Source organism: Podarcis gaigeae (assembly GCF_964106915.1).
Source record: "Podarcis gaigeae genome assembly, chromosome: 8".
Taxonomy (NCBI): domain Eukaryota; kingdom Metazoa; phylum Chordata; class Lepidosauria; order Squamata; family Lacertidae; genus Podarcis; species Podarcis gaigeae.
Genome location: NC_139684.1, coordinates 21501538 through 21529513, shown reverse-complemented (window position 1 = coordinate 21529513; position 27976 = coordinate 21501538). Strand labels below are relative to the sequence as shown.

The 27976-nt window shown below is 43.3% G+C and overlaps 1 protein-coding gene across 10 annotated transcripts in view; it reads left to right on the top strand.

The window, feature by feature from the left end:
* The window catches only part of MORN1 (MORN repeat containing 1), a 240352-nt gene that overhangs the window by 107572 nt on the left and 104804 nt on the right, over positions 1-27976 (top strand). The window contains exons 15-16 of one of the 10 annotated variants that reach the window (XR_014567425.1): positions 24-7842; positions 13142-13273. The exons of 7 other annotated variants lie outside the window; for them this stretch is intronic. The gene's annotated coding sequence lies outside the window, so the exon portion shown is untranslated. Of the gene's footprint in view, positions 1-23; positions 7843-13141; positions 13274-27976 lie in introns of those variants that run through there. 2 more of the 10 variants (XM_083752632.1, XM_083752631.1) reach the window with 2 other exon arrangements.

Here is a 27976-nt window from a genome sequence, read left to right as displayed (position 1 = left end):
TATGACGGTGCTTTCTCTCACAGGCATGCACACGCACACAAGCGCATATATCCCAGAATGCTCTGCACACTTTCTGGAGACTAGAAACAGCTGCTCTTCATTGCAGACCCCTTGCTCCTTTTTTCCTGATTGTTTAGAAGACCAAATCTGAGAAGTGTGATGGAAACCTGACATACATTACTGGCGTTTACTACAGGATGGACTTAGTAGTGATCTGTTGCTTTTTTGCCAAAGGCTGTTAAAATACGTTCTTCAAGAGGAGACCGATTAAGTTAAAAACACATTATTAGTAAATGTTAAAAGTAAATAAAGTAAGCAATAGTTTACACCAGTCTTTGGTCTGAATAACTGCCCCTGTCCTCTGTCAGCTCCTATCAGCTTTCTGACTCCCCACCCCTCACCCCCACAACTGAGCAGCTGTCTCTGATAAAGATGCATTCTGGGCCTTGCTTGACCACACTCAGAGGCCACAAGGCAGGATGGACTCAAGACCAGCAAACAAATGCTTAAAAAAAACCCAAAAGCTATCAGGATTATGATTACAGATGGCTGTATAGTTCACAATTCCATCAGAGCATGCATTTGCATGTGTGAACACACACAAACAAATCTCCAAAATGTGGCATAAGGTACAGAATCCAAGTCAGGAAGGTATCATAGCATTGGGGTAGAGTAGTGCAATTTGCATTTGTCTGGAACATACACAACCCTGCTTTAGACATGAACAGGTCAAGTGAAATAACCAGGATTTCAGGGTGTGCTGGAAGAGCACTTTTTGATTTAATGTGAAAATCAATTCTGACTCAAATTCAGCCAATCACATGTAGAACAGAAAGTGCTCTAGGCAAAGGCTGGTGAAACCTAAGTGGTTTTAGCCTACAGATTTTGTTCAAATATTCTATGCAGACTTGTCCTAAAACTTTTTGGGGGACGTTTAACCCAGGCATGGGAAAATATTGTTTTTTGTAGCATAAAAGAGAGAAAATGAAGATCAAAAACACCACAAAGAAAGAAAACACACTCATGAAAATGTTTTCAAGTTACTTTATGTTACTCTTACTATGCCCAGCCTTCCTTAACATTATTATCCTTCTCACTTTTATTTCTCATTAGATCCCCTCCTTTATCTCTCCATTTCTCCCCTCAAAAAAATAATAGTATTGCAAATCTTGGCTTAAATCTGCATTCTCAGCACAATGAGGGCTCTGTCAGCCCATGATGAGGTCTGGCATCACCCTGGATGCTATCCAGACTAATCCATCCCAGATCCCAGGGAACTGCTCCTTTCCAGCATAGTTAGACCCATGGCAATAATAGGACTCTGCTGTGAGAGATAACAGCAGTTCTCTTCTCATTGGGGTTAGAACGTGGATCTGTTGACAGCATTTAACTGGTACAACACAGCTGGGATCTGTCTGATATTTTGAAGCATTGCAGCTTTCATTAAAAATGCAATTACATTTTCCCTGCACCCCACATCCTTGCTAGGGGCAGGGCATAGTTTCCTCCATACTTTCCAAAAGAAGTGGAGGCAAGTTGATGCAAGCCTTCTATTCTTCACTTCAGCACACACACGGTCCCTACTAATGTGGTCCTGTCAAGCGTTGTTGTTGTTGTTGTTGTTGTTGTTGTTGTTCTTAAAATATCTATACTGCCCTTCATCTGAGATTCACAGGATGTCTTGCAATATAAAAACACAAAAATACATACCATAGTAACAAACAAAAATAATACAATCACCACCCTGACTACAGTTTAAAAGGCCATACATTGTTTAATTAGCCAATGGAACTGGAGAAACTAGTGGGTGGGTATGCTCATCAGGGGCAGCCAATCCTGCAAGCCAGGTCTGAGCAGAAGGTAAATTGGTATCTACAGGTAGGGATGTCAAAGAATTTGAACAAAAATGGAAATGGGAGCAGAAATTTCCCAAATTCTTTTATTTGTCCCATGTCTGGAATGGAAATTAATGCAGTGAATACAATCAGAATTTGCTGCTGTTGTTGTTGCTGCTTTCAGTCTGCAAACAGTGTGTAACTAAAAAAATTTTGTTCCCACTAGCATAGTGTTTTGTTCGCACTTAAATGAATGGGCTGGAATAACGTAATGACAATATAATTGCATAATTCATGTGATTAATAACATAAATTATGCAAGTTACATATTTTAGTACAGTGGCCAGTGAAACAAACAGCGTATTTTTTGACTGGTGAATGTGAACTGCAGCAAAACGGAAACAGTGCTGCATGTGATCAATGCAGGGCAGAAGGGAAATGATGGCTTCCTATATTGTTAAAGCAATTCACTGTATAATCTGCTGGAAATTAGCAAAGGTTTCTAATTCCCACTCATTTATCAAGAGTGAAATGCCTTTTCTTCTGTCTAAATTTGGCTTTTAGAATCCCCAATCTGCTGCAACTTGAATGTGATTTGTACACATTTCAGTATAGGGCATGTGAGGTGCAGTCAGAAGCTGGCTCCTTCCCCCATGCCACCATTTTGCAGCTGGCTTTCACTGGTGGGTTTTGGGGTTCTATTGGGGAAAAACAAAGTTGACCCCACCAGCCTAAAGCTTGGCCCCACACCCAGTGCACACAAACTATCAAAGCACTGAACATCAAAAGGCAACATCTAAACCCAGCTGGAAGTTCCAGAAGATCCTCCAAATTGGACTTTAGTAAGTCGGGGGAAGGTGTTCCACAGGTTTACTTCTCTGCACAAAATCTGGCATAGACATGTTGTCTTGGGGGACCTTTGCCCCCCCCTCCCCAACTTCATTGTGATTTGTAGTGATGCCCATAATTTCCTTTTGGTTATGCTAAAGTGAATGTAAAATGCTACCAACACACATTCAACAGAGCTGTTTTTGCTCCCACCCTATTTTTCAAAAGTCCTGTGTTTTTTAAAAAAACAAAACCCCTATTGATGTCAGAAATGGTACATCAGACTGGGTTGATTTGTGTCCCAAGTGTATGCCTGCTTCCCCGCTGCATTTTCAAGATCTTGTAGACACACACTAAAAATGGGGAAATAAAGGTTTGTTGCAGAGAGAACAGATAAATAGTGTGCCATGATTGAGCAAAAGTGGAGGGAGGCGCATGCAGGGTGCTTGGAAACTAGAAAACAAATTGTTCCAAAAGCTGGAGTTGACATCACTTGTGTTGTGTGTGTTTTGTTCCTACAAGGCAAAGCTTTTTGTCTCTTAGGTAGCGCATGGACACTGTGGTTGCCATGGTAAGGTACATGGCTTGGTTTTTAAAAAAATTATGAACACTATAAATAGTCATCTTGTTTGTTGGCCAAGACCGTAAGTGAGAAATACTCTAGTCAGACAGGTGCTCCAGTCAAAGCCATGAAAGGAAAGGTTACACGGATGTTTACCAAAAGCAAGTGATGTTGGATGATGCTTTGCTGGGTGATATTTCAGTGGTTGTTTCTGTGTGTGGCTGTTCACAGAGGAACACCATCTACCTATCTACTTGTTACTCTGGAAGACTTCTAATTCCACATATCTATATGCGAACAAGTTCCCCGTTTGTTGTTTGTGCTATATTACATTCATAGAGTAACGGGGCCAAATGAAGACATTTTGCTGCCTGACAGAAAGGGCAGGACCCCATTCTATCTACATAAACCAACCAGACTAGCAGTTGAATCTCCAATACTGGCAATGGGACAGCATCTTCCACCACATCTAAGGGCTCATCCAGACTTCCTTTTGCACTGTGCTTTCCAGGCACAGGTTTGTGCTTTAAATCTCTGCTTCCGAATTGTGTGTGTGTGTGTGTGTGTGTGTGTGTGTGTGTTTCCCTGTGCTTTCCTCAAGAAAACCCATGTTTTACCACTGAATCAGAGCAAATGGCAATCTGACTTGAACCCCTTGGTTTGCCAAGTCCTTGGTGAATCACTTTGGATCCCACTTCCTGCCCCCATTTGGCTGCATCTTTACCCCTAGCCCATGCCTTTATTAACATTCAGATCCCTCACTCCTGGACTTATATCCTGGTCTTGGGGGTGAGCTAAGGGAGCCTGATGTTGCTACAGAGCACTGGCCTTAGCCCAGCGAATAAAATCTGATGTGGTTGCGTTCTGGAGATCATCATCAGCTAATTGAGACCTCAGCACGATGGACAAGGGGCTGTGAAGTCCAAGTGTGAATTTAATCCCCAGAGTCAGAATTTTGGATTAGAACGGCATTGCATCAATCAATTAAAAGAAAAGAAAAGTCTACTACCCGCAATCCTGGCATCCATTCCAGTACCCAAGCAGAGATTTTGGAATGTTAACCTCCCAGTGTCACTCTAAGACTGTTTCAGACTTGTCTCTCTGTAAATCACATCCGAGCTGCAGCAACATCTGTAGGAAATTTAACAAAACTATTTGCTGAGAAACATTGGCCTTAATCATTCTCTCCCCCACCCCTCCCTCTCTCTCTCAGAAGTTTGTGAAAACTGCTTGCTGCTTCTTTCATACATGACACTGCAGGACAGGCAAGAGGATATAGAAAATGCACAGTCTTTGAGATGGGAACATATGCTCAAATCATCTTGTCCCAGTGAGCAACCTGGTTGCTGAATTCTGTACCAGCTGAAGTTTCCAAACCATCCTCAGAGGCAGCCCTACATATAACGTGTTGCAGCAATCAAACCTAGAGGTTACCAGAGCATAGACAACAGAAGTTAGGCCATCCCTGTTCAGATTTGGGAGGGGTGCTGGGCCACCAGCCAATGGTGATAAAAGGCACTCTGTGCCACTGAGGCCACCTGAGCATCAAGTGACATCAGTGGATCCAGAACTAATGGATCCCCAAGCTATGTACCCGCTACTTCAGAGGGAGTTCAACCCCATCAAGAGCAGGCAACCTCCCATCGATCCAGTCGAGGGAACAACCCACTAACCGTGTCTGTCTTATCTGAATTGAGCTTTAGTTTGTTGACTCTCATCTAGTCCATTACCAAGGCAAGACAACAGTCCAGAACATCCACTGCAGCATCTGCAGATGTAAAAGAGAAGTAGAACTGTGTGTCATTAGCATATTGCTGAAAATGCACTCCAGAGCTCCGGATGACCCCACTTGGCAGTTTCATGTAGACATTAAACACCGCCTCCAAGACCAGCTCTATCAGCTCTGGAACACCAGGAACACACACACTAGATTCCCCCCAACCCCAGCTGGACAGAGAGCCTGGAGAGAGAAATGAAAGCTCTATAGACTATAGCAGCTCCCCCTACCTGACCCTCAAGTCTGCCCTGATGCTGCCCTGAGTACCAACTCCACCCCACTCACTAACCCAGGTCTTACTCAGCCTTCTCATCCATAATCAGATCATGTATGAGAGAGGTCTTACTCAAAGCTGATCTGGCATTCAGCAACAGTAGCTGCAAACCCAAAGACCAGCTGATAAGACAACTGCAATTCCGCAGGTTTGAGGATGGGCTGGCACATGGTTGTTGGGATATTATGGAGAGTGGGAGAGTTAGGTATGCCCTCTTGAATTCACTGGAGGAAATGTGGGATTTAAATGCAATAATATGGAAATAAGTTAGGAGAAAAACATGCCTCCTCTGAGCAAAGCAGCAGTTTTTCTGACCCTCTTTTATTCTGGCTCTGATCTAATTGCATCAACTGCACCATTGGGTCATAGTTTTCCTCTCCCAGTGTGTTCTTGGAAATGCTGGCAACAAGCATTTCCTTTCTTCTTACTTGTTGATAACTGTTCTGGCTCCAATCACCAAGAATTGCTAATACAGAGAGGTGGGTTTTTTTATTATTATTATTATTAGCATCATTATTAATTTTTAGCACACACGCACATACACACTGGAGAACACCTGCAGAAGATGACGGCTTGAGAAAAGCTTTGGAACCTATTTCCACTTTGGAACAAATACTTTGAAAAATATGAGAGGGGAAAAAACCCATAGCTGTGGTTTCCTAGGAGCCATAAATTTGATTTCACAAGCCATTCCTTTCCTTGTCTACCCTCCAGCTTTTGTCTGTGCTAAGCTTTTCAAGGCGGGAAAAGACTGCTGCTTTCATTCTGGCTTCATGTGCACTTGCCTCGTTTTTTAACAATGGAATTTTGCAGTCACCAATGAAGCTTGCCAAAGTCAACCTTCTGATGTGCGCAATTTAATTTGGAGAGGATGAAGGGGGTGGGGTGGGGGGTTCTGACATCCATTCCCATGGTTGGAGGGCTCCCTTCCCATGAATGCACTGGACAAAAAGAGAGAGAGAGACCTGATGGAACAGAAACAACATCTTTACCAGAGAGCTCAAAGGTGTGACTTTTATTGCGATGCAAGAAGGAAAGAAAAGTCAAGGGTTAGTTGCAAAAAATATGGGGACTGGGGGAGGAAAGCCTATGAAGTCATCCTACCAGTTGTCTTGCCAGTTCTTACTTGATCCTGCAGAGTATTCTCTATTTGCTGGTCTAAGCCTTAGTAATGAAGCTCTTATAACAATGTTCTTATAAGAGAATTGGACAAATTCATGAAGGATAAGGCTATCAATAGCTGCTAGCCATGATGGTTATGCTCTGCCTCCACTGTCAGAGGCAGCATTGCTTCTGAATAACAGTTGTTGGAAAAACATGGTTGGAGAGAAGGGTCTTGCTTCTGTGTCCTGCTTGCGAGTTTCATACAGGCATCCAGATGGCCACTATGAGAAAAGGATGTTGGGCTAGATAGATAGAACATTGACCTGATCCAGCAGCCTCTTCTTAGGTTCTTGTTTTTAACTAGATGTTGGAGAAATTCATGGAGAACAAGATTGTTTCCAGTTGCAGTGCCAAGTTGACTTTTATAGAGGCTGATCAATGCAGTTTCCCAGTAAAGCATCAAGCCTAGCATCTAGCAGGCTAACGTCTAGTGATGTCTATGTTCTGTCTCCACAGTTGGCAGCAGTATGCCTCTGAATACCAGTTGCTGGGAATCACAAGTGAGGAGAATGGCAGGCTTTCCATAGGCATTCTGGTTGGCCACTATGAGAACAAGACACTGGACTAAATGGACTATACTGACTGGCAGTAGCTCTCTAAGGTGCTTGGCATTCTTTTCTTAGCCCTCTAACCTGGAGATGCCAGGTATTGAGTGTGGGACCCTCGGCAGCCAAAGTAGATGCTCTATTGCTGAGCTAAGGTCCTTCTCAAAGGACCTTACTTCTTGGAGTCAGAATTCCCCCTCAGTCAGTCCATGAGAACATTTTTACCTGCTCTAAGGACCTCACTATTTAGCCTTGTCACCATGGAAACCTGGCACAACCCACTGTGTTCGGCTTACTGACTTCTGCTCCAGACCAGACCTCTCCTGTTCCCATGTGCTTCCTCTACATAGCTGGGCTTATAGTATTCAGCAACAGCACCTTGAACACACTGAGCACAAGTGATTTGAATGGGTTAACATTGGGAATCTGTCATTGGCAGCCCTTTGGGACTAGAGATGAAGGGGAGGTGTGTGTGGTTGTGGGAGAGCTTCTGAGAAAATGGCAGGCTTCCAGCTCCAAGAGGCTGCAAGGTTCAGCCTGAGGCAGATGAAGCCACCTCCAAAGCCCTCCCTTCTCCGTTCCCCACAAGTTGCTTCCAGCACCACATAGCTAAACATCTGGAGCTGAGAGTGATCAGCACTGTTTCCTTAGCAAAAGAAAAAAATAGAAAATTAACCCAGAACATTTCTGATGGCGGGGGAATTCCTGCAGTTCAGCGTCAGCCAAGAAAACAGCCGAAGGAACTTTAGATTCGGCATTGCTCCCTCTCTTCTTTTTTCAAGAAGTGGAGACAAGAGTCTAGCATCCTGGTCTCTCCTCCACCACTGAAAGCATGTCCACCCATGCAAGAGAATGAGGTGGGGGAACAGATTTTACCATTTCCAGATGGGTTGAAGGGTTCCAGTTCTGAAGGGTTCTCCACATTTCTTAAATGGCTCCCACAAAGAAAAACCAGCAAAACAGGGAGAAAATTGCTATCCCAGGCCATTACTAGTGTGATTGTCTGCAGGGTTTTTTAAAAAAACAACAGGGAAATATACAACTGTAATCCCTCAGCTGTAGCCTGAAGCAGTATAGCCTATCATTACCTCTCTTGGTACTCTACTCTGTGTACTCAGGCCAGTGCTGAAAGGTGAAGGGCCTAATGTCACATTTCATTAGACAGGGGTCAGCAAACTTTTTCAGCAGGGGACCGGTCCACTGTCCCTCAGACCTTGTGGGGCCCAGACTGTATTTGGGGGGCGGGGGGCGGGGGGGGATTCCTATGCCTCACAAATAACCCAGAGATGCATTTTAAATAAAAGCACACATTCTACTCATGTAAAAACACGCTGATTCCTGAACCATCCGTGGGCCAGATTTAGAAGGTGATCGGGCCGGATCTGGCCCCCGGGCCTTGGTTTGCCTACCCATGCATATATTAGAACATAAGAATGTATGAAGAGCATGCTGGATCAAGTCAATGGCACATCTAGTCCAGCCTCCTGTTCTGAAATTCTGAACCAAAAACAAAAACAAGCAAAGGGCCTTTGGTTAGAAATAGATGTTACTCTGATTGTCACCTAAATCCAGGAGTAAGGGAGCTGCCTTAGGTGGCAGATGGTGCTGAAGGATCGAAGCTGTGTGTGCCACTTGGTCTGCCATGCATCTCCTAAGTTGCCCTCAGGTACATTGGTGGACACGGTCACTTCACCAATGTTGAAATAAGATTTAGCTGCCAGTTCAGTTGGCTTCTCTGCATGGTGTGTGTGTGTGTGTGGAGATTAAGCAGCCATCTTGTCCTTTGCTTCAAGGAGGAAAATTGTTTGGGGACAGTTCTAGTACCAGCAGCATCACTTTCTTGGAGGTACCATTGGAAGTGCTGCAATAGATATATTTTGACAGGATGTTGGTGTAATATTTATTTACTTATTTACTTACTTACCACCCATCTGATTGTGTTCCAACAAATTAAAACACAATACTGTACTGTATTGACCTAGTACCATGCTTGTCCTTTTTAAGCAGGCACAGATCTGTTAAGTGTCGAGCTCAGTAGCAACTAATGAAGGGTTATAGCTCAGTGGTAGAGCACCTGCTCTGCATACAAGAGGTCCCAGGTTCAATCCCTGGCATCTCCATATAGGGCTGGAAGGAAACCCTGTCTGAAACCTTGGAAATCTGTTGTCAGAGTAGACAATACTGAACTAAGGCCGTATACTAAGGCAGCTTCCTGTGTTTAGAGGATAGGTGACCACAACTAGGCCCTATGTTTAAACCCTGTCTGAAACTTCAGAGAGCCACTGCCTGTCAGTGTAGACAATACGGAGCTAGATGGACCAATGATCTGACGTAGTATATGGCAGCTTCCTATGAACCCAACTCTGTGTCAAGCTTTTCATCTTCAATTGGGGGGGTGTCACTGAAATTTAGGCACAAAACTATGGAGTCCAGCTGTCTACATGGATCCTAGTTGCACTCAAATCAAGCCCATTTGGCGAGCCACTTCGCATTATGCTTGTAGCATTCATGGGTTTGGACCATTGCTTGCAATCCTAGTTAGAAAGATCACTAAGACTTAACACTTTGCCACAAGGCAGGAACTTCGACACCAACATATGCAACATACTGCAGCTGGGGAAGAGACAGGCTACATTGGGTAATGGTTTTAGCAGAGCAACAAGCTGTAGATGACTCAGACAAGCTAAGCCACTCACTATAAGATGGTCTTATAGGAGAACAATATTTTATTTGGATGCAGGCAGAGATGAATTTTTTTGGCCCTGATCTTTTTCCAATGCTTGCAGAACCAGCACTCAGTGTTTCCACCTTACTGCAAGAAAGCTGAATTGTCAACAGCTTCCAGGTCAAATAGCAGCTGCAGAAGTGGGCAGTTTTCATCCAGAAAATGCCTGTCAGGGAAAGGGTTAACTTTCCCACCCACCTTGCACTACAGCCCCAGTGGAGGAGAGGAGGGGAAAGGATGTGGGATAGATGCGTTAAAGCAGGGGTGGGGAAATGCCTGCAGGCTTTGGGCCTTATTTCCTTATAGGCAACCTCTCAAGGGCCACGTGTCAATGGTGGGTGGGGCCACATGCAAAATATGAGTGGAGCAATAGATGTAAGACTTAACCTTCCAACAGTAGGCAAAGCCAGATGTTTCTCACACTTCTCCAGTTCAAGGAGACATTCTGGCCAGTAACAGACTCAAGGAGGGCATAGAGTAGGTCTGGTGTAGGGTGTGCCTGGAGGAAAGGAATTTGGCCAGGGGAGAGGGTTGAGGGCCGGGTAGAGAGGGTTGGAGGGCTGCATTTGGCCACTGTGCCTGATCTTTGCAAACCCTGTTTTAAAGTTGAGTGGGGTTTGGTTTTTTTACCCTGAGAGGGCAGGTATCAAGTGGCTTAAAACCAAATACCTATGCAGTTCTTTCTTATTCTTTTTTTCCTTCACAGTAGGTTTTTTGCATTCAAGAAGTATCTGTTGGGAGGAGACATGTGATTGCAGCAATGTTATTTGCTAGTCACATTGAAATGGAAAAGCAGTATTTCTCACTTGAGAAAAGTCATTTGCCATTTCTTGTCTCATATTTTTATTTTGGGGGGTAGTGCATGTATTACTCCAACAATTGGGGGATTTTTGAGCGACTGCCAAGCATTTTAAAATGCACTGCATAGGATTGGAGATAACTTAGGCTAGAGGAGCACATCTGTTAGTTAGAGTGTGTAAGATTCTATCTGCATCAACCCATTTCTGCATAATCCAGAGGTGCTGTTTCACATTACAGTGGTGGATTGGTGGCAGGGAGGTCAAGAAGTTTCCATTCTGTGAACAAGAGCTAGTACAGTAGTAGAGAGAGCTAATGCTGCAGAGTGGATAAGATCCTGAGCTAGGAATAAAAATACCCCCAACTGCCTGACATGGCTGTTACAAGGATTACAGAGTTCATGAATGTGAAATGCATTGAACCCTACAGCAAAGCACTACATCAGGGTTTGGGAAACTTTTTTTTTTTTTTTAAGCCCCAAGAGCCACATTCCGTTGTAGGCAACCTTCCAGGGTTTGTATACTGGTAGTGGGTAGAGCCAGAGGCAAAAAAAAAAAAAAAAAATGGATGGAAAAATTTATGTGACTCTTACCATTCCACAGTAGGCTACATTTCAACCACACACACACAAACAGAGAGAGAGGGGGGGGGCAAATGAGAGATACTAACACAGCTCAAGGGCAAATTCCAGCCAAGGAAAAGCACTTGAGGAAGGTTCAAGAAACCAAACTGGTGAAGGGTGTAGCCTGGGAAGAACCCTAAGGATGTGTAACATTAAGATGGGAGAATTTGTTATCACTGGAGTAGTCCCTTCCAGTTAAATGCCTTTATTAAACAAGAATAGGGTTTGGACTTTATTAGGAAGGTAGGCAATTATCTGGTATCACTGAAGAAGAAAAAGAGGTGTTGCTATTATCTTACAAAATAAATACAGTACTTGGTTGTCCAAGAGGAAATATGAAATCATGAGGAATGGTATATTATTGTAAAAATAGCAAGGCAAGGCAGGATATGACATTGGGTGATTTATGTGCCCCAAATTCTGATCAAGAAGTACAGTGGTACCTCAGGTTACATACGCTTCAGGTTATATATGCTTCAGGTTATAGACTCCACTAACCCAGAAATAGTGCTTCAGGTTAAGAACTTTGCTTCAGCATGAGAACAGAAATTGTGCTTCGGCGGCGCGGCGGCAGCAGGAGGCTCCATTAGCTAAAGTGGTGCTTCAGGTTAAGAACAATTTCAGGTTAAGAACGGACCTCCGGAACGAATTAAGTACTTAACCCAAGGTACCACTGTAGTTTAACATCTCTTTATCAAGAAACCTGAAGAACTTTCTTAAGGAAAACTGATTGTGTGTTGAGACCCCGAAACCACCCCCTCGTTGAAGAATAACACACACAAGGACACAGATATTGAGTTAATGTTATTGAGCAAAATTTGGCCACGACTTTATTGATTGATTACAGAATGTGAGCGGTATTGGCCTAGTCACTGAATGGACCCGACTATATCTGACTCCTGCCCGTTGTGCATGGAGTCCAGTAGGGGGAGCCCTGTCGATGCATACCAATTCAAGCTCCCCCGGGTGTTCCCATCAGGGTTGCGTCATGGCCCTTCGTCCCCTCCCCTAGAGGAGAGTGGGTGGCCACGAGGTCCACCTCAATTCCTCCCCACGTTGAAGTGGAGTGGATTTACTTTAATGGAATCCAGTATAAAAGTTAGGAAAGAACTTCAACAACCATCTAATTGTTGCATGAATATTCTTTAATGCTAATGTTAAACTTTGACTTTTTATTATTGACCAAGTAACTCTTACAAGGATGGTGTGTTATTTTTGTTGTTGTTATTCCACCCATTTTAGTTTTAAAGATTTCAAAGAATGAAATTTACCTAATGACTTTTTTGGTCACATCCCAATCTCACTGACGTTTTCTCAGAAAATACTACTTAAACAGCGGATGCATAAAGCAATTATTGTAGAGCTCTCTACAATTTTTTCTCTCAAATGAATGTCACCCCTGATGTAAACTGTTCAAATATATGGGATGTAAATAAAGCAGTTATCAGAGTTGTTCTAAAAGGACACCTTAAATTTTAAAACAACTGAGGGTTGTGCTTGAAGAACAATTAATTTCATAAATAAATAAGAAAGCAGTACACATAGTAACAATGAATTCAGGATTACAGGGGCAATTAATGGGACTTCGGAAGTAATTATACATTAGAAGAATGTGTGAAATAGCTTTTGTTGTAATTTTAAAGTAGAAAAATCTACTTAAAGTTTTTAAAAGGCAATAAACCGGGAAAACGCTTAGCAAGAGTATCTGGGTTGCAACAGGAAAGATTAATTCCATTTATGAAATATGGTGGTAAAATTTAAAATACCCCAGAAAGTTAAGTAGTTTCATTTTATTACTGGAATTTGAATTTATCACTTCACTGTGATAAAAAAATTGAGGATTGTATTCAACCAAGGTTTGCTCAAGGATAGACCCATTAGAATTAATGGATCTAAGTTAGCCAGTGACCACTAATTTAAATGTGTCTAGTCTGAGTAGAACTAACACTGGATTTAATGCTAATCAGTCTTATTTTTTTCCTCTATCACTTTCTATTCTTAAATTTTCTAGTGATGATTTTCAGTTTCTAGAATCCCGTTTCTTCAGATGAAGTTAAACAGACTGCCAAGAAAACTAGAATTAACAAATCACCAAGCCCAGATGGATTTCCTCCTCAATATTATAAAATATTTGAAGATGCGGTGTCTGAACCATTACTTTACTTAATAATCTAAATAAGTGTAGGTCAGCCAAAATCTTGAAATGAGACAAGGGCATTATTAATCCCAGGTCAGAATCCAAATAGACCTAGTTCATACATACCAACTGCAATATTAAATCAGATACTTCAAATTTGGGCAGTTATATTTGGTAGGAGATGGGTACATTTAATAATAAAACAGATAAGATTACAGCCTAGGTGCTACTACCAATAAAGCCTTGCCATGTGCCATTGCCAGCCACAGTTCTGATTTTATGGAAGGACACATAAAACAAATGTTGGACATCTCCACAAGTGGTCAGGTTTGTAGGGGGTATCCTAGTGTATATGATTTTGCTGTATACTCAAAACTGTCAGCAGCTCTTGTAGGATATCCACCAGAGAAAGGTTTTCCCATCATCTGCTGCCTGATCCTTTTAACTGGAGATGCCGGGAAATTAACCTGGGACATCTTCTGCATGCAATTTAGGTGCTCTACCATTGAGCTACTGATTCTTCCCTGCCATGTGCCATTGCTTCTAGGGAGCCTGCTCAGTTCATGTGGGTCAACGGCAAGGCTCAGCAAGATTGACTAGCAGGTCCTACAAACCAGGCAATGTGCAAGCAGTGCAGCAGCAGGCTTTAGGGCAGACATCCAAGGGTCTAGAGAGTAAGCAACAGAATTGGGGTGGGAGGAGCCACTCTAGGCAACTTCATTGGAGCCATGTGTGAGTGGCCAGCATGACTAGAAGCAGAAGTAGGCGGAGCAATGGTTGTAATTTTGTTCTAGTCCTTCTCCTTCTGGGCCAGTTAAGTACCAAAAAAAAAAAAAAATGATAGGGGGATAGATGGAACCATGGCTGTGGCTGAACTCTTGTTTTAAGGCTTGGTAGAGATTCAGATTCCCTAATCTTACTAATTTGCTTATTTCAAATATTTCTATACCACTGTTCATCAGAAAAGATTGCAAAAAAATTAAAGTAAAATAATAAAAAAATAAATGCAGTAGACCAATTGACGTTAGTGGACATGACTACCTTATAGGCCCATGGATTTCAGTGAGCCTACTGTGGGTAGGATTTAGCTGGACAAAACACAGCATCGAAAACAAAATTCATAAATAATGCAATACATACATTTTCAAAATCTATAAAATAGGATTCTGCTTTTAGAAGATCCATACAATTTCACCTCTGCTAACACACCCATGCTTAAATCAACCTACACCTGTGCACATCTTCCTGCACACCCTTTCACTCTCAGCAATTACTTTTTTAAAAAATAAAATTTTTATTCATTTTCACACTTAAACGTTTTAAATTTGAAGCAGTAAATAAACCACCAAAAATAAAATAAAAATAAAAATAGAAAATAAAATATTCACTCTCTCAACGATTACCGATCCAAACCATCCCAATGGTACCTATGCACAAGAGAATCACACTACAGCACAGCCCAACACTACCAGGCTAAAATCAAAATCTAATCTAGGACTCCACAAACCCCAATAAAAACCTCATGCCATTCTCCCAAACACTCATTCGCTTGCACAAAAGGGTATTGCCTGTGGCCAAGGAACCCATCTCCTGCTGTCATATTCAGCCACCAATCCTGAGCTCCCATGTGTTTCCAACACCTCCTTCAGCTGTCCCACGCATACACCCTGGGACAGCCCATGTGCTCCTGTAACTCATCATCCCCAGCCTGAAGCAGAGAGAAAAGTCTTCCTTTTATTTCATTATCAGTGATTTTGTTATTGTTACCAAACAGCATTTTAAGTGCATTTGCTCTTGACTGCAGGATTCTTAAAACAAGGTTTAAGCATAAAGTAGCAAATAATCTGTGCTTTGTAGTTGATTAAAAAAAGGGGGGAGTCTCCTGTTGCTTAAGTAACTGGATTCCTCCAAAACAATTCACAAAACAACCATTTTGACTTAAGCCAGTATTTATTTTCTTAGATACATGGGAGGGGGAGGGAGTCTGTTTAGGGACTATAATTGGTGGCTGACCATCAACATTTTGACTCCTATTTGTAAACTAAAAGGAACATTGCTTGATTTTTAAGTTTATACACTTCTTCCTGATTTAAAAATAAAATTGTCCCCAGAAGGCACAGTAGGGACAAAGCAAGATTTCCCAGTGACAGAAAACCGAGGATAAACCCAGACAAGTGGAGTGTATGAAATGGTAGAGTTTTCCATGACAAAATGCAGTATCAAGTATAACTGTGTTCCAAACACAGTGTACTGGTTTTCTTCTCCTTGGAAAGCTTCATTCCTCTTCTTACCAGTCTAACCCCTGAAAGCCTCCTCTACATTCCTTGAGTTGCCATGGATATTAATGGGTTTCTTGCATGTGGGTACATCTTTAAAAATGAAACTCAGCGGTAGCAAAAGAAAAAAGAAAAAGAAAACCCCAATTGCCACTGTTCTTTCTCCTCATACAACCTTGTCTTGGCTGGGTATTTATTTTTCCTCTTTTTCTGCTTTCTGCTGGCAGCAGTGTGTGTGTGTGTGTGTGTGTGTGTGTGTGTAAAAGCTTTGGAGGTTGTTGAGAAAATATCTCCTTCGCATCCGGCCTAGCTTTTTCCTTCCGCCAGTTGGTCCCACCGTTATATAAGCTAAGACATGGAAAAGCAGCTCTCTTGCCATCACTAGCTGACATCCTTTAACCTTTCATTCTCTGAGAGGGGAGGTGCAGAGACGTGTTCCATCATGTTTCAAATATCTTCGGATTCTTCCCATGTACCACTCTGACGAAGCTTGTCCTGGTTTTCATTAGAAACAGATTTGCTTACGAATCATTGTTTTGGAGGGTTGTGTCTCTCTCTGTGTGTGTTGTGTTTTAGTCCTCTAGGTTGCTGTTTATGCTTTTCAAAGTTTGCTCCTTCTCATTTTCTTGTTCCTTTTGCGGTGGTGTGCACTGAAGCCAGAGGGGAGCCTTCCAAAAAAGGGAATAAGTCACCTTTCTCTTAATCAGCAGGTGATGTCTTAATGGGTGGCTGAAATTCCATGAAACCGACAAAAAAACATGGTTCTGCCCACCCCACCCCCTTTCCCTGGAACATTTCTCCACTTTTTAATTGAAACCATTCTCTTCTTAAAGTCTTTGTAGGTTGGGAAAGGGGAGGGGGGAGGGGGGAAGACAGAGAGATATCTTATTCTCTAGAAATAAATGGAAAGCCCGTGCTCTGCAAACAATGAAGAATTTTGGCTGCAAATGACTCTTTCGGTCTTTTTCTGTTCAAAACGTACATGGGAGAAAATACCAGAGCAGGCAGAGGCTTGCTGCTTGCCTGCAGTCAACTTCCCACCATGGAAATGTTCAGTTGGGGCTGTAGCCAGTTCTAGTCCTACTCAGAGTAGACCCACTAAAGTTAACAGACTTAACCTATTTAGGTCTTTTAATTTCAGTGGGTCAGTGCTGAGTCAAACTTAGTTTGATACAACCCTTGGAACTAGTTTACACGAATGCATTTTCAGCCACAGTGCCTTAAGGGGCAGCGTCAGAGAAAGCACCAGGGACCCAGTGTCCCAGCAGGACTCTTTCCTGATGCCAGCCCTGAGTAGCATCTCCATGTTACTGTTTTACCAAGGACAGTCCTCTGCTTGAAGAGCTCTCCAGTCCAAGTCTAGTTTAAAGAGAATGAACCTAAGAAGGGAGAAGGGCAAGAGGGTAGCTTTGAAGTTACCCACCAAATAGTTATCAGCAACAAACAGCAGACCAAGCAGGTGTACAGGCCACCTGGTCACTTTTGTTGCATTATGGTAAGATACTGGGTGGCCTCCAACCCTAGTTCTACTCAGAGTAGGCCCATTGAAACTAATGAACATGACTAACTTGGGTCCATTAATTTCAATGGTTAGTACGTAACTAAATCCAATGCTTTAAGTTAGTCACGTCCGTGCAGATCAGTATCCTATTTTGTGAGTGATATGTTTCCTCTTCTGAGTCCCAATTTGACCTGGTACTCAAGAGAAAAAGAAAGCACCCTGGCCTCTTCCATCAACTAAGGGAGGAGTGGGAATCCTGCTTTGGGGGAGCCTTTTGGAAGCTGCATTCCAGTGGTGGGCAGGGCCAGCGGTAAAAGTGGGCAGAGCAATTAAAGTAAAATTCACCTCTGGGTGTTCAGCCCAGGTTGGGCACCCCCCTGGGTCCTATATCTCACCATCTTATTTATTTGGGTTTTCCCCCTTCTGAAACATGTCTTGCATTTGCACCTATACATATAAATTAACACATGAAAATGAATGCCCTGAGCCTTTTAACATCACTCCTGCCTCAGGATATTCCACAGTGAACTTGGAAATGTGGATGGTTGTTGGTTTTTTTTAAAGCATCAATTCTAACCCGCCCTTCAAGCCTAAGTAATCTTCAGGATAGCTGACAATTAAAGCAATGAATTAAAACAACAGTCATCAATATTAAAATATAAAACAACGAAATGTTAAAAATAGAAGTAGTTCATGAAGAACATGAACTCGAAGCCAGGAGGGTAAAAACAAATAATAACTTCAACTTGCTTCAGTGCTGGAATGTGAGCTCTAACCTGGGACACCAAAGCAGAATGTGGAGTAAAGGCATGTCATGCCTTGCCTCTGCTTAGCTCTGAATACAGTTGGCTGCTTTGCAGGCTGTAGCAACAGTAACACTCAAGTTGAAACTGGTTTTTAAAACAACATACACAGAGAAAATGCATATATATCTAAAGGTGTACGAGATGGATGTGACCCTAGACTGAAGTTCTAGCCATCGGAAAAACATGTTTCCAATTGACAAGTTGTTAAACATTCACATTGGTGTCACTGTGCTTTTCCACAGAGAGCTGCAGAGGGCTCAGTCTGTACCAAGGGTACAGCATTAAGTGAGGTTTATCCCTTTCCTCCCATACAGGCTCCCCACAAAATTAATCTCCCCTGAAGGTGTTGTTGGAAATGGAACCAGCATGGAAGTCTGAAGCTGCTCATCTGATGCAAAAAAAGAATAAATAATAACCAGCATTTTAGTGTATTCCTAATATAATGCATTTGTGTACACATTCTACCATAGGAAATAATTTTTAGTACACATAATGTGGATGGAGAACTGCATTGTAAAATTCAGAGAAGTGAGAATTTCAAAGGAGAGCTGTGTTTTGGTTTGCATATTGTTTCAGGAAATGTGAATGAGGTAAATTTGCCTTTAAAAGTGAACTGAGATTAATGTTTTCCCCATCCCTCCTGATGCACTTGGAAGGAGGAGGTAGTGTCAGTTCTGCAAGGCTAAACCAGCTGGAGTGTCAGATGGACTCCATGCACAGCCCTGACCTCACCGCTGCTTTGCCCTTCTTCTTCCAAGTGTGCCACAGCAATAAGGTGGACAGGGAGCTATTGTTGCTGTTTTGCCCCACTAGGCAAGCTGCTCCTGGTGGGAACCATTCATCCCATGGTAGCCACTCAGCCATTGCCCCCCAAAAGTGGAAATGTAGCACCAAAAAAAGAAAGTGGACAAAAGAGGACACAGATTTGGGTAACATTTGCATATGCTCAGATATCTGAAGCGCTTGAAGAAGCTGGGTATGTTTAGCCTGGAAAAGAGGAGACTGAGAGGAGATATTATAGTCATTTACAAATATCTTAAGGGCTGCCACATGGAAGAGGGAACAAGCTTGTTTTCTCCTGCTGTGGAGGGTAAGACTGGAACACAAGTTACAAGAAAGGAGATTCTGACTGAACGTCAGGAAAAACTTTCTGACAATAAGAGCTGTTCGGCAGTGCAACAGACTCCCACAAGAGGTGGTGGACCTTCCTTGGAGGTTTTTATTCAGAGGTTGGAAGACCATCTGTCATGGATGCTTTAGCTGAGATTCCTGCCCTGTAGGGGTTTGGACTAGATGACCCTTGGGTTTCTTCCAACTCTACAATTCTATGATCTGTATCTGTTATACAAAAAGATGCAAGTTCAGAAATAATTACTACAATTTAAATAGAAATACAATAGATCATCTGAGCATAGTGAGGGAAACTGACTAGGTGACCTATGTACCTTCTCAGACTACTACCCAGGTGCCGGTTATCGATGCATACAGTGGTGGACCATTGGGTCTCACATTTCAGCGGCACTCTGTGCGATGCCAGAATTCAGCTTCCTGCCCGCCTCTCACTTTCCATTCTTCATCTTAGTTGTGGCACCCACAAGGCTCTGCGCCCAATGCAAACCAGTCACACTCTCCTAAATCTGCCTCCGATGTACAACACCAAGGTTAACCCTGCTTTCCTTTCTCGGGGTTCTTTGTCTTTAAACCAAACCTGAACAGCAAAGCATAGAGGATGCCTTCAAATACCCGCAAATAACTCTTCAAGGGGTGGGAGGGGTGGGAGAGCACCCTTCATTTGTCTTATCTTGTTATAATAGTTTTATTGCTTTTACATGTTGCAAATCATCAATGAACAGTAAAACAAACAAAAACAAACCCTTGCCCTCTCCAGGAGATTACAGATTACAGATTACAGTGAGGCCAGCAACCCTTAGAACAATACAATTTAAATCATTTGTTCAAATTCATAAACATATTATAGCTTAAAATTACACTACTACCCTTCATTCTTCTAGCTCAGCTTTTTAAAAAATAAAATAAAAATTCAATGTTCAGGCCCCTAACTCATATGTACAGTTAGTGAGAGCACCTTTAAAACCTACGAGTTTGAGAGGACATTGGTCTCCTATGTTGTGATCTTTTGTTATTTTATATTGTTTTATTTCCTGATTTCTTCATGGCATTTTATTGTAGATTTTGTTTTAATAAGCCGTTCACCACTTCTGGAGCCCTTGAGCGGCATATTTTAACAAGTTGGTACGGGTGATGATAATGGTGGTGCTGATACTATCCTCTGACAGCTCCTCATATGGAAGAACATTCAGGACAGATAAAATAAAATCCTTTGCACAGCGCATAGCTAAACTATGGAACTCGCTCCCACAGGAGGCAGTGACCACCATTGAAATATACTCAGAGTCGAGAGTGGATTTCATGCTCTATATTCAGCTCATAGTGGTGAGGAGGAGGAATGGAAGTTCCCCCAGAATGTCTGCTTTATATACTGTATATTATTTACACAATGGGCACCACGTGATTGGCTAATTCCAGGATTTACCTGTAGGCCAATCATGTTGCGGATTCACTTCCACCTGGAGCTGGATTGGGTGGCTCCTCTGGACCAATCAGACTGCTGCATTCTGGAGCCTATTGTTCTAGGACCAATCAGACTGCTGCATTCTGAGTCCTATTGTTTTAGGACCAATCAGACTGCTGCCTTTTGGATCCTATTCAACTCAGTACATAACAGCCACCAATCTAGATGGCTTTAAAAGGAAAGGGTAATCAGTGGCTACTAGCCATGACGCCTCTGCTCTTCCTCCACTGTCGGAGGCAGTACTTATCCTGCAACTTCCTGCTAAATACCTTAACTCTTTATACCACAAATGAGCTGGTTTATTTTTTCTCTCCCACTTTTGGTTGTGCTATAGCAACCAAAATGTGGTAGCATTGGAGAAGCATTGCAGAACAAAACTAAACCAGGATAAATTCACTGGCAATGCACTGTTACTGTGTCAAGAACATGTCACAGAAGGCACTGCTGTTGTTCTTCAGAACTACCTCCCTAGACAATCGTTCATCAAAAGACTTTTGGTTTCTACTATCATTAAACACCCACCATAGCAATCTCAGGACTTGCCTTGCAAATTGAATGGGAGGCATTGAATGCCCATCCCATAGGAATGCAATTTGGAGTCAAGTCATCTTGGGGGTGCCCTTATAAACTAATGGATTTGGACTTTTAATTACAGAAATCATTACCATGAATATATTTTTTACATTACTGGCTTGTGGATCAGTAGGGTGTTGTTTTGCAATATTTCTGCATTTAACTGGTCCATGCACATGTTTAGGGGGACACTTGATTGAGATTTGTCTTTTATTTGAGCCATCACGGTTCTGGGGTGCCCTTTCATTTTTGGAACTTTGAGCTGGCTAGCAACCCTACACTGCAAGTTCCCATTAGCGTCAGCAATCTGCATTTCCAGGCTTCTTGGGTTTCATGTCCATGCTTCATCCTCCATTTGTCCTGATTAGTGAAATAATGCTCATGTGGTGAGCTCCAGAGCCATAAAGCACCACAGAACTGCTAACTGCTGGTCTTATTATTGTTATCAATGGGGCGTCTCACACTCTATAACAGCTCATAAGAAAGAAACTGCTCATAGGCAGAAGACAATGAAGGCTGAATTCAGTCTCCTGAGTGACTCAAGTAGTTGTGCTTTGCTCGATGCAGTGCTGGGGAGGGGATTAGCTAGAAGGGATCTGAAGATTTGCCTTTACCTTGTTGACTTATTATTAATTATTAAATTTATTGGTCACAATTTTACCAAATAAAATTGGTCACAATTTTACCAAATAAAATTTTCACTTTACTGAAAGTGAGTTATAATATATAACAAGTAAACATATACATGAAAACTGACATAAAAGCAAACAAAGAAAATCAAAAAGACACTTCTGTTTCTAAAATATGGTTTAAAACACCCCACCCACTCAAGGAGGCCATAAAAGTCAAAGGCCTGGTTGGGGGGGGGGGGAGGTTTCCCTGGCGCCTACAGGTGTATGTCTCCCTGGGGAAACCATTCTGCAAACAGGGATCCGTCTCCAAAAAGGCCTATCTTATTTCATATACCGATTTAGGCCCTTGATCCATCTAAGTCAGTGTTGTCCGCACTGATTTGAAGCAGCTCTCTTAGATTGGGAACATTCCCAGCCCTAACTAAAGATGTTGGGGCTTGAACTTGGTACCTTCTGTCTACAAAGCTTGCAACCTACTGCTGAGTTTCAGCCAGGCCCATGTAGAGTTTGTCTGAGGCCTGGGGCGGGAATCTTGTTAGAATAAAGTTATAAACTTAAACAAAAAAGCATTCAGTGCCTTGTGCCCCCCCCTGGCCAGCTTAGCCCTCCAAAGCCCTGGGCAAGTGTCCCTGGCTGCCCACCAGCTTGGCTTCAACTCTCCTTCTGCCACCATCCAATTGTATTTATTGTCTGGGCCTAATGAAATGTAATTCTGGGTGCACTGGATCCCACAGTTTCTGCTTCCTTGAAGGACTGTAGTGGTAGTACTGAACTAGGTGGACCAGTGCGCTGACTCAGCATAAGACAGTTTCTTTAAAATTTGGCGGAAGACGGTAGCTCCATGTAGTCATAGCAAATGGTCCCAGGTTCTGATATCTTCAGGTAGGGCTGGGAAAGACTGGTCATGCCTGAAACCTGGAGAGCTGCTGCCAATTGGTGTAGACATTACTGAGTGAGATTGGCCAAGGGTCTGACTTGATATAAAGCAGCTTCCTTAACGTCATACAGGAAAGCTGCAGCTCAGTGGCACAGCATTTTCCTTGCATGCCTAAGGTCCCAGGCTCAATACACGCACCTCCGGGTGGACTGGAAAAGGCTCCCTGAAGATCTGCTTCCAGTCAGAGTGAGCTAGATAGTCCCAAGTGTTTGGTTCAGTATAAGGCACCTTCCTTTGTCCTGAATGCACCATGCCCAGCGATACTGCTAAGGGAAGGGGGGGATGTCTTCATTTCCTCCCTTCCTTCTATTTACCAATTAAAAATAGTTCCACCAAGAGAGGCTTCCCAAGAATATATTTTTTTTAAACCCAACCAACATCTGGCTGGCAGAAGCACTGTGTCAGCAGACAGCACCAATTATGCTCAGGCTGAACAACAACTTAATTACTGATGAGGCGGCTCCTCTGACAAAAGGGAGCCACTCTCAGCCGTATAAATTCTCTGACTGAACTCATCCCTTTGTGTGTGTGTTGCGGGGGGGGGGGGGGGCGGAGAGCGGATTTTAAAACCATTTCCGAAATAAAGCAACAACCAGCCTTCTCGCTTCAAGACCATAGGAAGCTGAGCCAAAATAAAGACAAAGCTCCTAACACTCTCAAGTGGGCCTCCCTGCCTGACTCTTGGCTTTGGGACAGTTGGAAGAGCAAGGACACAGGAAGCAGACCTTAGAAATACACAGAGTAACCTTGGGCCAGTTAACTATCACTCACCCCGACCTATTTTTTCAGGATTGTTCAAAGAATAAAATGGAAGCAAGCATTCCATCAGGATGCAGCAGAAGGAGAGGTGGGGAGCAGGGCCACCCAGTCGGCCCTGTTTTATCAGGCACCTCCCTCCCTGGAACTGCCATGAAGTTAGAGCAGAGGGAAAGGGGCTGTTCTGTTATCTCTGCTAAAAGTCTGCCTGACTTTAGCTTTTCTTCTGCCTCAGCTGTAACATCGCAGTTACAGCTTCAACCCCTGTCCTCCTGCGAGGGCTCCGCATGTTCAGCAACCAACACACCTCACATTTAAGCAAAGATACAAAGACCTGCTGCAAGTAAACAGGCCTGGAGACCAACAGGTTAACAACGAATACCCTAATACGGAGCTGAACCATAATAAAGTGACGGTGCAGGAAATTGCGGAAGCAGGGATGAGAGAGACAGCGGTCTCAAGGGACATAGAGAGGGAACGGTCATTTCCACTAGCCATCTTGCTAGAAATGAACTCTCCCAAGAGATGAGTTGTGGGGGTCACTGTTGTTTGTTGGGAGGGAGAACCCTGCCACCAGGAGTAGCGTTAATTAGCGTTGTGTTAATTCAAGAGAACAGGGAAGGATTGATACACATCTGTTCTTTGGCCTATCTAGAAAAAGAAAAATAATAAACCTGCAAGGAATCAGAATGAGGGAACACTGGAGAATTTGGAAAACGTTGCCTTACCCCCAGCTTTAAACAGTTCTCAGCTGTCACAGCTGGGTTAGCATTACAAAACATCTGGTGACAGCAAATAAAAAGGCCAGCCACTGTGCAGTGTTACCTCTGCCACTCCATGAATGCTGCATTGAGATGGAGCACTCTTCCCACTTTGGATGCAAGACAAATGTATCATCTCTAGGTAACATGAGCAACCATTGCAGAAAATGGGTTTTCGACATAACCTTGGAGTCTTTTTCTAACATGGAGAGGCCCCCAGAGGCAATTAACAATAAACACAACATCAATTTCCAAGTTTTGTTCCACGTCACTAGTAGGAACAGTAGAGGCATGGCAAGTAATGTATTAGTTTGTTTTCTTACATGTCATGGAACCCGGCATGGCATGCATGTGGCTCCTAGGTGGTCACCCACCCAGGTACTGACCAGATGCACACCTGCTTAGTTTCAGCAAAGTGGTGAACTTTTCGTTCTTCAGACAATACTCTAGCAGATATGGATCAGGCATAACAATGCAAATTCAACCTCATGTTCAGTGAGGTGGTAAAATTGTCCCTGGGGTGTGCCATTTCCCAATATGGGAAGAAACAGAAAAATCCCTGCACAAAAGTGATGACACAAATATGTTTGTGTGTATTTATAGGCAAACTCACCTAACTGCACTTTCTGAAATAATATGCAGACCAGAATGCAGCCATCCTTCGAAATTTGCTCTTCTGTTAATTTTGTAATGCAGTTCTCCAGCCAACACAAGTCTCTGAAAAACATACCTGTACCTTTAATAGTTATGTAGTGGGTGTTTCAGTAGATATGCCTTGCATGGCTAACAACTGTGATGGACATATTAGATTGTTTTTGGTTCATGTCAGTTTCATGTGTATTCATCCCTAATTCCTTCCCTTTCCTCCTTTATCTGCAGAATAAATAAATAAATAAATAAAAATCTGTACAAAGATTTGTCTTGAAATATGCAGTTCAGTGATAAAATGTATAATTAAATACACATTTCAATCCATTCAATTTATTACAGTCAACCGACCATGAAATGCATATTTAAATACTTGTTTTATCTTAATGTACATATTTCGAAATGTATATCATCCTAAAAATCATGTTTTAATGCATTTTTCTACCTTCTTTGAGCCAATAGCTCCGAAGAAATTTAAAATCTGCAGTATAATTACTTTGTGATCCACACATTAGTCCAGGAGGTGTGGATCAGAGTCAAGAATGACTCCTTCAGCACCTTCAGAATCAGATCCAGGATGGAAGACTCTGGTGGAAGATGACGAAGAATAGGAGGATGAGTCAGAAACAGATGGAAGCCCTTCCCTCCCCCTGAACACATCTGGCCCCAATGTCGAGTTCCACTTGCTCCCTCCCATATGTGGGGGAGAGCACTGTCAAAGTCTGGGGAGAGCTCTGAGCCCCAGCCTCGTGTCACCAAGCCGGATGCAGATCTCTTCCCTGCAGACCTGCAGGGAAGCAGGTCTCACACTCTCAGGACAAGGAAGGAGATGCCCCCACCCAGACGTAGCACCCACTTGTAGGCCATATATTTCCACAGGGATAGAGACTCAAGGAAATAAGGGGTGTGTCCCACCTCAGCTTTCAAGCTTGGTGGGAGGGGCATGGAAAACTTCTTGTAACAACTTCTCACCTCCCATGCACTGTTCTTGCACTCATGAACCTTGTCCGCTGCTCCTAGGCAAGGAGCATCCCCACCAACCCTTCACCCTGCGAGGGCTCTGGGAATGGATTAGCTCCTGCTGCTGAGTCTGTACCATTACTCTGCTTTAATGAAGATCACTTCTTTGCTTACAAGTAAGAGTACCTGCTGCTTCATTTGGGGGCGGAAGCCAGGACAGTTCACTTCCGAATTCACGGAAATCAAATTCCTCAAGCATCTCTATCACCCGCACCTTCTGAAATTCCCAGAGCCCTGACCCCTTTTGCATCTTGGTAGCTTGTTGTCTTTCCTCTTCTTCTTCTTCTTTGCGGAAAGCCAAGCAACCTCAGTGCATGCCAAGCTGTGGTTTGCAGATTTTGGAGCAGAAAGGGAACAGTCACAGCCCAGTGGCTCAAGGACTCCCAGAATCAAGGCCTATTCTTCCCTGCAAAGAAGCTAATTGTCCACAAACGCTGCTGCTGCTACCAGGGCCACACAGGCCAATTATCTCATAAGTAGCAGCAATAAAGACGACTCAAACAGCTGGCAAGCAGCCTGGTTTCCGGATTCCGGCATCTGAGCCATTAACGTTACGGATGAAGCACTATGATGGGGGGCGGGGGGAGGCAGGGCAGCCATTAGCCATTCTGAGAAGCCCATCCAGCTGGGAGAGGAGAGAAAAGGGAGGGGGAAGCATCATGAAACACAGAAGGAGGAGGGAGGGAAACTTGGCAAGTCCCAGGTCACTGTTTCATTTGCTTTCCCCAACCCAAGAGGTCAGCTTCCCTCCACAATGAAGCAGCAAAGAGATTCTGTGCCTTTTGATGTTTCCAAGTAAGGAGTCGGAGCAGGAGGGGTTTGGTTTTCCATATGTGGAAAGGGCTGCAGAGGAAAGTTTCAGCCGTGCTCAAAAACTGAGGGAGGAGGCAGGCAATCAGCCGCGTGCTGACTTCCGTAAATGACAAGAGAGTCTTGTCAGAAGCTGTCACTGTCAGAAGAATGCCTCTAAATGCCATTCGCTGGGAATTGCAAGTGGGGAGATTATATACTGTTGCACCCAGGTCCTGCTTTCAAGCTTCCCAGAAGCATCTGTTGGGTCACTATAAGAAGAGGATGTTGAACTAGATGGGCCTTTGGCCTGATGCAGCAGAACTTCTGTTAAAATCAGTGCCCCGGAAAAGATACAGGATTCAGGGAGGTGGATCACAGCCCATGCTTTGCATGCAGAAGGTCGCAACTTAAAGAAAGAACCAGGCAGCAGGACTGGGAAATACCTCTGCCCAAAGCCCTGGAGGGGTGAAAAATCCTTAGACACAGCAAGAGAATGCTGCATACTTCATTCAGTAAGCGAAGATAGGATGGGCTACTTGGCAATGCAAGCCCTTTTTTTAAAAAAAAGAAAAAGCTTGAGAAACACTGGTTTGAGTTAAATCATACAGCCAGAAGGGTGAGAAGCTTCCTTTGGTTGTAGCTCATTGGTAGACCACACGTCTGGCATGCAGAATGTCCCAAGTTCAGTCCTTGGCATCTTCACTTAAGGGAAAAGATCAGAGATCAGGTGATGGGAAAGACCTCTGCTTGCGAACTTGGAGATCCATGGCCAGTCAGACTAGACAGTACGGGACCATTAAGCAAAACAGTCTGACCTAGCATAATGCAGCATCCTATGTTCTCTGTGGGTTAAACCACAGAGCCTAGGACTTGCCAATCAGAAGATCGGCAGTTCGAATCCCCGCAATGGGGTGAGCTCCCATTGCTCAGTCCCTGCTCCTGCCAACCTAGCAGTTCGAAAGCACGTCAAAGTGCAAGTAGATAAATAGGTGGGAAGGTAAACGGCGTTTCCGTGCGCTGCTCTGGTTTGCCAGAAGCGGCTTAGTCATGCTGGCCACATGACTCGGAAGCTGTACGCCGGCTCCCTCGGCAAATAACGCGAGATGAGCGCCGCAACCCCAGAGTCGGTCACAAGTGGACCTAATGGTCAGGGGTCCCTTTACCTTTACCTATGTTCTCATTACATGACTGTCCTGTGCGTTCCGTCTGACTGCACATGCTTGATGTGATGCCCTCATGCTGTTTGTGGGGATGGATGAATTGTCAATTTAGGTTTCTCTCAGATTCTTATTTTTCCAGTCTTAAGGTTCAGTTCACCAAATTTGCACATTCGTTTGCTTAAAAAAAAAAAACCTCACAAAAATTTGCCAGCTTTTAAATGAACATTTCTTCTAATAACTACAGTTTGGTATAC